The 13,441-nt window shown below is 39.9% G+C and overlaps 1 pseudogene; it reads right to left on the bottom strand.

Annotated features, from left to right (window-relative positions):
• Positions 1-5,847: 5,847 nt before the first annotated feature.
• Positions 5,848-5,965, bottom strand: LOC124778091 (annotated as a pseudogene).
• Between the last annotated feature and the right edge of the window lie 7,476 nt (positions 5,966-13,441).

Here is a 13,441-nt window from a genome sequence, read left to right as displayed (position 1 = left end):
TAAACGCATTACAGAACATGAATTATGTTGCATGTTTTGATACCCTCCGTTTTTAAACTTACGTCTCCCGGTATGTCGTTCTTAAGCCTGGCTACCAGTTCTCTGCGTGCAACACCTTCTACCTGATCATAGTGCGCTGCGTGAAGACAGGTATAATGTCGTTGTATATTGTACCTCTTCGCAGAATTAAATACTTTATGACATACAAGACACTGCGGACGACCATCCCTGTCAATGAATAGAAAGGTATCCTCCAATAGAGGTACAGGGCTCCTGCGGCTAGTCATAGCTGTCGTTGAACATGGATTATTGTGTCAGTTGCGGCTGCATGCGGTCAGGGGGCATTGAGTTCACTTTCCCCCTCCACGCGGGCTCTGAGCTGCCGCTGTGAGCGCTCCGGCTCCCTGGAGCTCGGTTGGAACAGCCTGCTCTAAGCTAAAATATATGGAGACATTGGGAGATACCAGGTGGATCACACCATGGTGAGTCAGATAGTCCGAAGTGAACTGTAAAACATACTTAGGAACAGATATAGATTCAGATAAAAATTTAGGAATTTTGAAGAGTAGGGTAAAGTTGAAGAGAATCGTCAGAAAGAATCAGTGTTTGAAGAAGTGGAATTCAAAAGTATTGAAGAATCATGAATACTTAAAGCTGTCCATGACTAGATAATGTGAAAACCATGATAAGCAGTTCAGTTGAAAAGGATTCGACACCCCCAGAAAGAGCAGTCACCAAATTTGAACAGACAAAGCAGGTACAGGTAACTGAGAAGAAACCTTAAGTGAAAGAAGATTCATCAGTTGGTTGACAACAGAAGGAGAAATAAAAATGTACAGAAAAAGAAAGGCATACAACCATACAATTCATTTAGGAACGAAATAAATAAGAAGATAATAATAATAATAATAAAGATTTTATTGTCTTTAGGCCATTACAGCAATTGACAACGTCAAATGAAGTTACAATTTATAATACAGTGTGATAAGGTATTGACTACTGAAATATTTTAGCTTATATTACAATAAATGTACAGTGGGTCATCTGTTGGATTACTGCATTTTACAGTTGAAGAATTCATTGATATCATAGAATGGGTGGGCAATAAACCATTCATGCAGTCTTTCTTTGAATGTATGTTCAGGAAGATCCTGTATGGCATGTGGCAGCTTATTAAATAGCTTGTGCCCTGTGACTTCATAGCTATTTATTGATTTTGATAGTCTGTGGTAAGGCGTGTATATGTGTTTGATGCTTCTTGTGTTGTAACAATGTACATTTTCTCTACGTTTCACATCTTGTAGGTTCTTCTTCATAAAGATTAAGACATTGTATATGTAGAGGTTTATTACAGTCATAATTTTTTGTTTAGTAAATAAGGGTTTGCAGTGAGCCTTATGTGAAGAATTTGTAATTATCCTAATGGCTTTCTTCTGCAATAATAGGATGTCATGTATATGACTACAGTTACCCCACAAGATAATGCCATAGGATATTATACTCTGGAAAAATGCAAAATAAGATGATCTGATGTATGTTTCAGGTACACAATTTCTGAGTTGTCTTAATAAATAAATTACTCTAGATAGTTTACTACTAATATAGTTTACATGTTGGCCCCAGGATAACTTTTCATATAAATAAACTCCCAGGAATTTAACAGAACTAGGGTCATCAGATAGTGGCTTGTCTCTTAGGGTGAAGATTATCTGCTGAGTTTTATTTTCATTTAGCAGGAAACCATTTGCTCTGAACCAATATGTTGCATGAGTGAGTGTATTTTCAGCACAGGTTTTAAGATCATTAAGACTGTTACTGCTATGGAGAAAAGTCGTATCATCTGCATACAATACAGTGGTGGATCTAATAAACGAGGGGAGGTCATTGATCATTATCAGAAACAGGAAGGGCCCCAGTACAGATCCCTGAGGCACACCTACTTTAACATTTTCTATGTTTGACATTTCCTTACCAACACAAACTACCTGTTTACGGTTGTTGAGATAAGCTTTTAATAGTCTGAGACTGTTTTCTTTGATGCCGTAGAATTCTAGTTTCTCTAGTAGTGGCATGTGCTCAACACAGTCGAAGGCCTTGCTTAGGTCACAGAATGAGACCTGAGCAAAGCCTTTGTTCTCAAAAACTTTGAGGATGTAACTGACTACTTTGTTGATTGCATCAATGGTCGACAGATTCTTCCTAAACCCGTATTGTGTATCATTAATTATTCCTAGATTCTCAAAGTGAGATGATAATTGTTGGTACATGATGCATTCTATTACCTTGGAGAATGCGAGTACTATTGAAATAGGCCTGTAGCTAGATGGAGAGTCTTTATCTCCCTTTTTGTATACTGGGACGATCCTAGACAGTTTTAACTCATCAGGAAAATATCCCTCAAGTAAGCACTTGTTTATGCAATGGGTTAAGGGGTAGAGAATGCGGTCACACACTTTTTTTAGCAGGTTGCATGATATGCCATATATATCTAAGCTATCAGATGATTTCAGTTGTTTTATGACCCCTTGTACATATCTAGGCGATACTTCGGAGAAGGTTACCATGCTTGTATTTAGTGACTGTCTACCCCAATTTTGGGAGAGTAACTCTGATGGACTAATGTCTGGTTTGATAATTGTGTCTCCTATTTCTTTCACTGAATTAATAAAAAACTCATTGAGTGTTTGTGGTGGGATATTAATTTTGTCTTTTTTAGTATCGCTGGCAGCACTGTTAATTACTTTCCAAGCGGTTTTGCATTTATTGGTGGAATTATGTATGCTGTTGGCATTGTAGGTTTTTTTGGCTTGCAGGATGGCTTTTTTGTATTCATTCCTGCATTCCACATAGGCTGATTTGGCACAGTCAGACTTCATACTATTGTATATGTTGTACAGTAACAAAACTTGTTTCTTTAGATCTGTCAGCTGTTTAGTGTACCATATATTTTGTCTGTTTTGAGATCTGGATTTGTGGCTGCTGTCCATTATTTTGATTTTCTTTATGGGAATACTATGGTTAAATAGGGTCAAGAATGCATTAAAAAATCTATCAAATATTATTTTGACTGGCAGGTCATTACTTGATATGTAATGTCCATCGACACTACAATGGCCAAACCAGGATCTGTCAGCAAGGGAATTACGAAATGTGGTAATTTTATCCTCAGTTATGCGTCTGGTAATCACAACTGTTGGGACAGGTCTGTTTGCATTGCTCCTATTGAGGGGAATTTTACTTGCATAATTTAGAGATACGGAGTCATGGTCAGAGAATGGGAACACTACAACTTCGCATGTGTTTTCAGTGGTCTTGAAGTTTACAAAGATGTTATCTAAACATGCTTTGTTTCTTGTGGGCCTGTTATTAACATGATGTAAATTGTATTGTCTTAGTAAGTTTTCCAGATCTGCAACACTACCCTTACATTTAGTAACATCAAAATCAGCATTCAAATCACCTCCTATTGCAATATCATAATGTAGCCATTTAATATTACTTAATTTACTCAATAGCATGTCCATTTTTTCTAAAAATATGTTAATGCTTCCCTTTGGTGATCTGTACATGGATACTACTATTAGCTTATGACTATTAATGATTATACCCGTAACTTCAAAGTGCTGTTCATCACACAAGGAATTTAGGTCTAGTTTGGTTATTGTACAATTGAGTGACTGGTTGGAATAAATTGCCACACCACCTCTAATGTGCTTTTTCCTACAGTAGCTATTTACTATACTAAAATTGTCAAATTTGGCAACTGCAAGTTCATTCTCATTAGCCCAGTGTTCACTCAGACAAAAAATATCAAACTGGTTATCAAGACCAAACTCATTTATGATAAGTTCTTTATCTTTCAGTCCCTGAACGTTAAGGTAACATATTTTAAGATCCATGCTCTTATTGCTTACACACTGAACACTATGGTGATTGGTTTTCAAACGTTTTTCAGGGCTTATCTTTTGGATTTCTGCCTCTTGTTGCCTTTTACTAAAAAATTGTTCACTTGGAGTGGTAGCACATCTACTGTTGTATACCTACTCTTCCCTCCTTGTGATGATATTGTAGATGAAGCTGCTACTAGAGGAATTGATGTAACTGCTGTTATGGTGTCTGGAGGCACTGTTGTGGCATCTGGTGACTGAGGAGATAAGGTGGTTGCTAAGTGCAGAGAAGCTAAAATAAAATGACAACAGCAAAAAGTGAAGAAACTGAAAAGGAAATAATTTTCAGAAGGATAGAATTATTGTAGAGGTAAGTCAAAACAACTTCCAGAGAAATTAAAAGCAAAGGCGCCAACATTAAAAATACAGAAGAAATTCCCCTGTTAAACACAGAAGACATAGTGGATAGGTGGAAACACTGCATTGGGTGGCTCTATGATGGGGAGGAACTGTTTGCTGACATGGTTGAAGAAGAAATGTGTGGCTGTTTAGAAGGTAAACTGGATTCAATGTTAAAGCAAGAATTTGAAATAGCTTTGGAAGATTTAAGATCAAATATGGCAGAAGGCAAAGGCGATGTTCTATCAGAATTTCTAAAATCATTTGGTGAATAGAGAACCAAATGATTGTTGAAGTTGATGTGTAATATCTACGAGACTGGAGATATACCATAGTCTTTTGGGTAGAGTGGAGATACACCATCAGACTTTTGAATATCCTGGAAACATAACATCAACCCTCTGGAAGAATTTCATCCACACAACCCAGAAAATATCAAAGGCTGATAAATACGAGAAATATCACACAGTCAGCTGAACAGCTCATACATCCAAGTTGTTGACAAGAATAATATACAGAAAAATGAGAATCTGTTACATGGTGGTCAGTTTGGCTTTAGGAAATGTGGAAGCACCAGATAGGCTGCTCTGTTGTATTTAATAACAGAATCAACACTTGTGGGGGAAAATCAAGACACATTAGTAATATTTGTGGAACCCAGAAAAAGTGTCTGACACCATAAAGTGGTGAATGAAGTTTAAAATTACTAGCCAAATAAAGTAAGCTATGATGAAAGATGGGTAATATGCAATATGTTCAAGAACCATGAGGGAAAAACAAGAAACAAATGCTTAGACCACAGAAAAATGGTCAAGAACGAACAAAAATGTAGTCAGACTGCCAGCTCGACACAAAGTGCAGCATATTTTAGCATTCCACATTTGAACGCACAAAAATAGGTGTTCAAAGACAACTCAGAAGTCCATAATACATCCACAGACATAAAAAGGTACATATTCAAGTTAATAATTTCAATACATAGCTCAATAAACCTGTTTACTTTGCATTATTTAGTTGTAGACCCAGAAGTACTGTAAAATAAGTTAGTTGACATTTTAATTCACATTTAAAAGAACTGCATTTCTCCCTATTTACCTATTTTACCGCTTCTTTAATGTATCCATAAAATATTATTAAGCAAAACATAGATCTTATTTAGCAGTTCAAGAGCACCAGTCTATTACTTCTGAATGTGAAGAAAAAGATTACCTGGGATTTTAATTTTGAAAGATTTTTCTTTAGGATCCTGGTTCTCATTGTGCTTCCCTGCACTCCCTTTAAATTACATTCTCTGACTAGTTGTCAACTTTCATCCCCTGTTAACATCCAGTTGTTTGCTAAACTAAACTAAAACCCCGTTCGAACAGGCCACAAAGGCTTAATGGTACCGACCAACCGCCGTGTCATCCTCAGACCACAGGCATCATTGGATGCGGATATGGAGGGGCACGTGGTTAGCAAACCACTCTCCCACCATTTTGTCAGTTTACGAGACCAGAGCCACTACTTCTCAGTCAAGTAGCCCCTCAGCTTATCTCCCAAGGGCTGAGTGCATCCCACTTGCCAACAGCTCTTGGTTGACCAGATGGTCACCCACGCAAGTGCTAGCCCAGCCTGACAGCGCTTAACTTGGGTGATCTGATGGGAACCAGTGTTACCACTGCAGCAAGGCCACTGGACCATTTGTTTGCTTACACTCACTTATTCATCCTGAATCACATGCTACTTCCATGTGTTCCTGCTAGAGGGAAGTTATTCCCAAACACATTTTTATTTGCATGCAAAAAATGGCTCTGAGCACTATGGGACTTAACATTTGAGGTCATCAGTCCTCTAGAACTTAGAACTACTGAAACCAAACTAACCTAAGGACATCATGCACATCTATGCCCGAGGCAGGATTCGAACCTGCAACCATAGCGGTTGCGCGGTTCCAGACTGAAGCACCTAGAACCACTCAGCCTCACAGGCTGGCTCCATGCAAAACAACTACTATTTATTTTGCCCCTTGGTTCTTCCATCAACTAAACAACTCAAATCCATCCAGTGGGCTATTTCATAATCTTGAGCCTATTCCCTTTACAAATAAATCAACCATGTACTCAGTAAGAAAAAGAGTAGTAATATCAATACCAAAGTTCAAAGTCCAGCAATCACCATCCCCCCCCCTCCCCCCTCAAAGCCTTGTGTGTTTCTGGTCATTTTAGTGTTTCCTTTTGAGGGATGGAAGCCATCCTGATGACTGGCAATGCTGGGATGTGCTCTGCATGGGGACACTAAGTATCTGCTTCTGACTCTATCTCAAAAAATTTATATGCTTGGAAGACTATAGCCATCACTTTTTAATATAATATTTAGTGTACTGTCTTTATGTCACTCTTAATAAACACTACAATCACTAAATAGCCTCAGCATGGCCACATAAATACAAAAATCAACACTAAAGATTCTGTATGCAGCCTGAAGTGCATGCTACAGTAAAATATGGCAGAATAACTGGCTAGTGCATCACATGGTAAGCATACACTGCCTCTTGCTACTTCCTTTGCCCCACCACCTGCCTCCTTACGTGCACACCACTTTAGTAGCTGGCTCTTGGAACAACAGAGTTTGAATGCAGCACTTCAGTGACCTGAAATGAGCAATGAAAACATTAAGTTCTAAACGACTGGCCTAATTCTTACATGATTCAAGTTTCTGCGTGTGTAACGTTTTGAGAAATCAGTATGTTTTATATTTTTACACATCAGCAACCTTACCCTCTGTAGTTCCCTCTAGTACCATGGAAGTTATTCCCTGATGTCTTATTAGATGTCCTATCATAGTGTCCCTTCGTCTAGTTAGTATTTCCATGTATTCCTTTCCTCCCCAATTCTGCAGAGAATCTCCTCATTTCTTAACTTACCAGTCCACCTTCTTTTCAACATTCTTCTGTAGCACCACACCTCAAATGCTTCATTTCTCTGTATTACACCCTTTTTTATCCGAGCACTTCGTTCATGATCTTCCACTCTCATTGCTCCCTCTTGGTACTTGTGCATACTGTATATTACCAGACTTTCCCTTAAGCTTACCCCAATTTTTCTCAGAATTTTGGACATTCTGCAACATTTTACATTGTCATAAACTTTTTCCAGATCAACCAGTCCTATGAATATGTCTCGATTTTTCTATAGTCTTGCTTCCATTATCAGCCACGATGTTAGAACTGTCTCTCTGGTGCACTTACCTTCCTTAAAGCCGAACTGCTCATCATCTAAAAGCTTCTCAATTTTCTTTTCCATTCTTTTGTATATTATTCTTGTCAGTAACTTTGATACATGAGCTGTTGAGATGGTTGTGTGATAATTATTGCACTTGGCAGCTCTTGCTGTCTTCAAAATTGTGTGGATGATGTTTTTCATAAAGGCTGATGGTATATCACCAGTCTCATATAGTCTACGCGCCAACATGAATAGTCATTTTGTTACCACTTCCCCCAATGACTTCAGAAATTCCAAAGGAATGTTATCTACCATTTCTGCTTTATTTGAGCTTAAGTCCTCCAAAGCTTTTTTTAAATTCTGTCTCTAATACTAGTTCTCCTATCTCTTCCCTATCAACTCCTGTTTCTTCTCCTATCACATCATCAGACAAGGCCTCCCCCTCATAGAGGCTTTCAACATACTCTTGCCACCTATCTGATCTCTCCTCCACATTTAACAGTGGAATTCTCATTGCATTCTTAATTTTACCAACCTTGCTTTTAATTTAATCACAGGTTGTTTTGACTTTTCTGTATGCTTAACCAGTCCTTCCGACAATCATTTCTTTTTCAATTTCTTCACATTTTTCTTGCAGACATTTCACTGTAGCTTCCTTGCACTTCCTGTTTTTTTTTTTTTTTTTCATTCTTACTCGTATTTCTGTTTTCTTGAATTTCCTGGAACAGTTTTTTACTTCTTTCACTGATCAACTGAAGTATTTCTTCTCTTACCCATGATTCCATCACAGTTACCTTCCTTGTACCTATGTTTTTCTTTCCAACTTCTGTGATTGGTCTTTTTAGAGATGTCCATTCCTCTTCAACTGAACTGCGTACTGAGGTAGTCATTGTTGTCATATCGACAGCCTCAGAGAACTTCCAGCATAGCTCTGCATTCTTTAGTATTTCTGTATCCCACTTTCTTGTGCATTGATGTTTCCTGAGTAGCCTCTTAAACTTTAGCCTACTTCTCGTCTTTACTAAATTGTGATCTGGGCTTATATCTACTTCTGGGTACACCTTACAATCCAGTATCTGATTTCAGAATCTCACCCTGTCCATGATGTAACGTAACTGAAATCCTCCCATATCTCCCAGCTTTTTCCATGCATACCTTTTTCTCTTGTGATTTTTGAACAGAGTGTTTGCTATTGTTAGATGAAATTTGTTGCAGAGCTCAGTTAGTCTTTCTCCTCTCCCATAACCCTTTCTTGTACACCTTCCCGTACAACCGCATTCCAATGCCCCATAATTATTAGGTTTTCATCTCCCTTTATGTACTGAATTACCTGTTTAATATCCTCATATACTTTTCCTATCTCTTCATCTTCAGTTTGCAACATTGGCATTTATACCTGAACTATTGTTGTCAGTGTTGGTTTGCTGTTGATTCTGATGAGCGCAACACTATCACTGAACTGATCATAGTATCTCACTCTCTGTCCTACTTGCTGGTGCTGCTGCTGTTGATATTACCATATACTCATATGACCAGAAATATTTATCATTTTTCCATTTCACTTCACTGACACCCACTATATCAAGATTGAGCCTTAGCATTTCCCTTTCAGATCTTCTGGCTTCCCTAGCATGTTCAAACTTCTGACATTCCATGACCCAACTCATAGAACATTATCTTGCCATTGGTTATTCAGTCCTTTTGTCCTGATCACCGCCCACTTGGTAGCTTGGTAGTCCCCTCCTGCCCTCATGGTGATCCGAATTGGGGGGACGGGGGGGGGGGGGGGGCGGAGGCTAATCCAGAACCTTTAGCCAATGGAGGGATCATTATGACACCTTTTCGATTACAGGGCATGTGCCCTGTGGCTACACATTGTGTCTTTAATGCAGTGGTCTCCATCACTTTCTGCATCCCCATGCCATTGATCACTGCTGATTTTTACGGCTCTTAGGGGCAGTTTCCCATCCCATGATTAGGGAGTGCCCTGAACCTCTGTCCGCTTCTCCATCCTCTTCGAGAAGGCTATGGCAGAAAGAGGGTGACATCTTCAAACTTTAAGCAGTGGTGGGGTTTGAGTCCAGATCAAGGATGTTTTGGTTACTAGTCAAAGATGTTCGCCCTTGACTGTGGGTACTGATGGGGAAAGTAATGAAAATGAGATGAAGGTGGGTGGGACATGTAGTGAGGTTAGCAGCTGTAGATAACTAAGGGAGTTCCTTACTGGATTCCAAGAGATAAGAAAAGGTGGTGATGACAGCCTAACGGAAGACGAGTTATTAGAAAAGAGACAGAAACCGCATGGACACTTCAAGACAGAGATCATAATGCAGGAACCACCTGGTGACACAACAAAATCGCACAGTGGACTTTGGCATTTATTCTGTGAAGAATGTTATTTACGATATGTTTGTTCTTTGGTTTTGTTCTAGCACAATGCCATCTCTTTTTATATATCTTGGCTTTGGTATTGTTCCTGTGTTCAACGACATGCAAAAATAAAGTTATATTCTTGAACGCATTACTCTCTCTTGAAAATAATTATTAATTAGCCTCAGTAGCTTTAGTGGTGGCCCCAAACACTGAACATAAAGAAAATTACGATGTACAAACAAGAGAATTCAGCTTCAGAAAGTTCACGGAGGAATGAAGAGATGCAGCTGGTGAACATTCAAGAACAGATACATGAACAACTTGGAACACTGAAGTTAGCATTGGAGACACCCATTACTCCAACGCCAAACAAGTGTGCGGCCGTACAAACCAGCAGCCCGATGGAAAACACGCAGCACGTAAAAATTCGAACACTGCAGTTCGTGCCAGACAAACTGCAGCTATGGTTTGCAATGATTGAGCTCATATTTGCCCAAAGCAAGATCCATGATGAGCAGACAAAGTTTACGATAACAGTGAATGTGCTGGATGCTAGAGCAGCAGCCACAGCAGAAGATGCAATACTCCGACAACCAGCAGAACGACCGTACACGGCGTTGAAAAATGCATAACTCACCAGAATGCATAAACCGTTAAATCAACGCATATGGCAGGTGCTTAAAGAGGAAGCTACAGGTGACAGGACACCGTTGGAATTTTGGAAGCACTTGTGCGGTATTGTCAACGCAGAATAATTGTTAGGTGCGACACTCAAACACATCTGGCTAGATCAATTATTAAGCATGGTAAAAGCCGCACTAGTAACTCATGAAAAAGACAACATGCAGAACCTCTTGGAGATAGCAGAAAAAGTCCATGAGACCATAGGCAATCCACAGATGGCTTGCATGGCAATCTTCAATGGGGAAGAAGCGTCAGAAGTGATAGCAGCAATACAGAAGACTCAGCATACGGACATCAACAAACTAATGCAAGAACTAACATGACATATGACATTATTGCAGTAACAGGTCTCACAACTGTTACAGAATGAAAACAGCAAGGCCAATGGCGAAATTCAACAAGGACAGGTATGTTGGTACCATCGGCATTTTGCAGATAGAGCAACAAAGTGTTCACAGCCATGTGCACACCCAAATGTGAGCGATAGCCAGCAGTAGTCACAGCAGGCCACAATAGCACAGAAAAGCACCTGCAACAGTGAGGTAAGATTGACACAAACTACGGATGGGTGAGTAACGTCAATAATTTTCTTACCACCTCCAAACAGCTTTATGTCAGAGAAGTCAAGTTGAACCGTTACTACCTAATAGACTCAAGACTCGATGTGAGTGTGCTCCCCTTTACTGACTATCAAGGAATGAATGGGACTCCATTGATGCAATTAACCACAGAAAATAAGTCACCCATTATTGATCATGGCACACATACAATCGAAGTCACTTTAGGTTTCTCACAAGGCTGTCAGTGGACCTTCATTCTGGCAGAGGTGTCAGAGGCGAATTTGGGTGCAGACTTTCTTTGTGACATGTACCTTACCGTAGATCTTGCTAATGCACAGATTAAATGAAATCAAGAGACAGTAGATGGCATCACGGAACGTGACACTAACCCTGCTGGCAAGCATAACTGTGACGCAGTGTCACAAGCCGTAAATGATAGCATGGTCACAGAAAAATCCTCAGTAACTCACAAAACTGTACACCGCATTTACACCACACCCAGTCACCCAATACATCAACGACTGCGCAGGTTAGCACTCTATCGGTGCGTGGCAGCAAAAGCAAAATTCGAAGCATTACTGTCATGAGGTGTCATGCGACCAGTATCTGGTGACACGCTTTTTTACAATCAATAATGCTAAAGATCGTTGCCCCAAATAATTGATTTGTGAAATCACGAATATTAGGCACTGGGTAATGATCTGGTATAGTACTTGAGTTTAACTTCCTGTAATCGCCACATGGTCTCCATGACCCATCTTTTTTCTTTACTAAATGTATGGGTGATTCCCAAGGGCTGTCTGATCCGCAAGAGGACAAGGTAGCAGTAATCAACAACATGAACTGCCCCGAGACTTACCATCAACTCAGAAAACTTTTAGGCACGGTAAATTTCTATAGACAGCATTTGCTGCTAGCTGCACTAGTACGAGTGCCCTTGACAGATGTTCCCACAGGTAAAAATGCAAATGGCAAATGACTGTTGAAATGGAACTTGAATGTGGAGAGAGAATTTCAACACACAAGGGCCGACTTACAAAAAGCAGTACTCATTACTCATCCGGTACCAAAAGCATCTCTGTCAGTAGTAGTCTATGCCAGCCAAGACGTGTCGGGAGCCACACTGCACCAGAAAGTAAATGACAAATGGCAGCCTTTGGGTTTTTTCTCATGAAAACTTACAGACCCACAAAGGAAATGGAGGGCCTGTGACAGAGAACTATTAGCAATATATGAAGCTATTCTGTACTTTCGTCCATATGTAGAGGCAAGAGCATTTACTGTATACACCGACTGTAAACCAATAACCTTCGCATTCAGTAAGTCGCAGGATAACTGTTCTCCATGTCAATTTCGCCACTTAGAATACATCAGTCAATTTACTACAGATATCAAGCAAAAACATTGTCACCGATTTCCTGTCGTGGGTCTTGGTTATTTCACAAACCACAGCTGCAGCACAAGGTAATGATGCACAACTCCAACAGTACTTACAGCATATAACAACCAGACTTCAGTTAAAATTAATCCAGCTGGTGGGCATGAATGTGAAGATATGGTACAACATAGCTATGAACAAACCCAGTCCTTTCATCCCAAGGCAACTACAGAAAGAGGTTTTTGACAGCATATACAGACTCAGTCATCTGGGTAGCAGAGCAACTATCAAACTACTCACGGAATGTTTTGTCTGGCTGAGTATAAGACACGATTGCCATGCTTGGGTAACAACATGCACACTGTGCCAAAGGAACAAGATTGGAAGGCATGTACATAAAGCAGTTGGAGATTTTCCCCCAGTAACAAAGAGGTTCTCCCACATTCATTTTGACATTGTGGGCCCTCTACCACCTTCAGAAGGCTACAAGCATTTTTTGACATTGGTGGACTGGTATACAGGATGGGCAGAAGCTTCTCCACTATCAGACATTTCAGCAGAGATGGTAGCTCAAGTATTTTTGGCTTCTTGGATCTCCCGTTTTGGATGTCCACTATACATGACAATCGATCAAGGACAACAATTTTAATCCACTTTGTTCCAACAATTAGCCAAGCTCTGTCGATTCTGCCATAACTACACCACCGCTTATCACCCAGCGAGCAATGCCATGGTTGAGCGGTGGCACAGGACATTAAAGGCAGCATTGATGTGCCATAAGGACAGCTGGACTTCAGTGTTGCCAGTGGTGCTGCTAGGTCTCTGAACTGCCTGCAAATCAGACCAATGTGCATCCATGGCTGAACTGTTTTATGGAGAGAACCTCAGACTGCTGGTAGAATTTTTCATTGAACCGATCAAAGCGATAGCGGGCAACATGCCTTACGTCTTACAACA

The sequence above is a fragment of the Schistocerca piceifrons genome, chromosome 2 (assembly GCF_021461385.2).
Source record: "Schistocerca piceifrons isolate TAMUIC-IGC-003096 chromosome 2, iqSchPice1.1, whole genome shotgun sequence".
In the NCBI taxonomy this organism is placed as follows: domain Eukaryota; kingdom Metazoa; phylum Arthropoda; class Insecta; order Orthoptera; family Acrididae; genus Schistocerca; species Schistocerca piceifrons.
The sequence above is the reverse complement of the archived record's forward strand: the minus strand, read 5'-3'. Positions and strand labels throughout refer to the sequence as shown.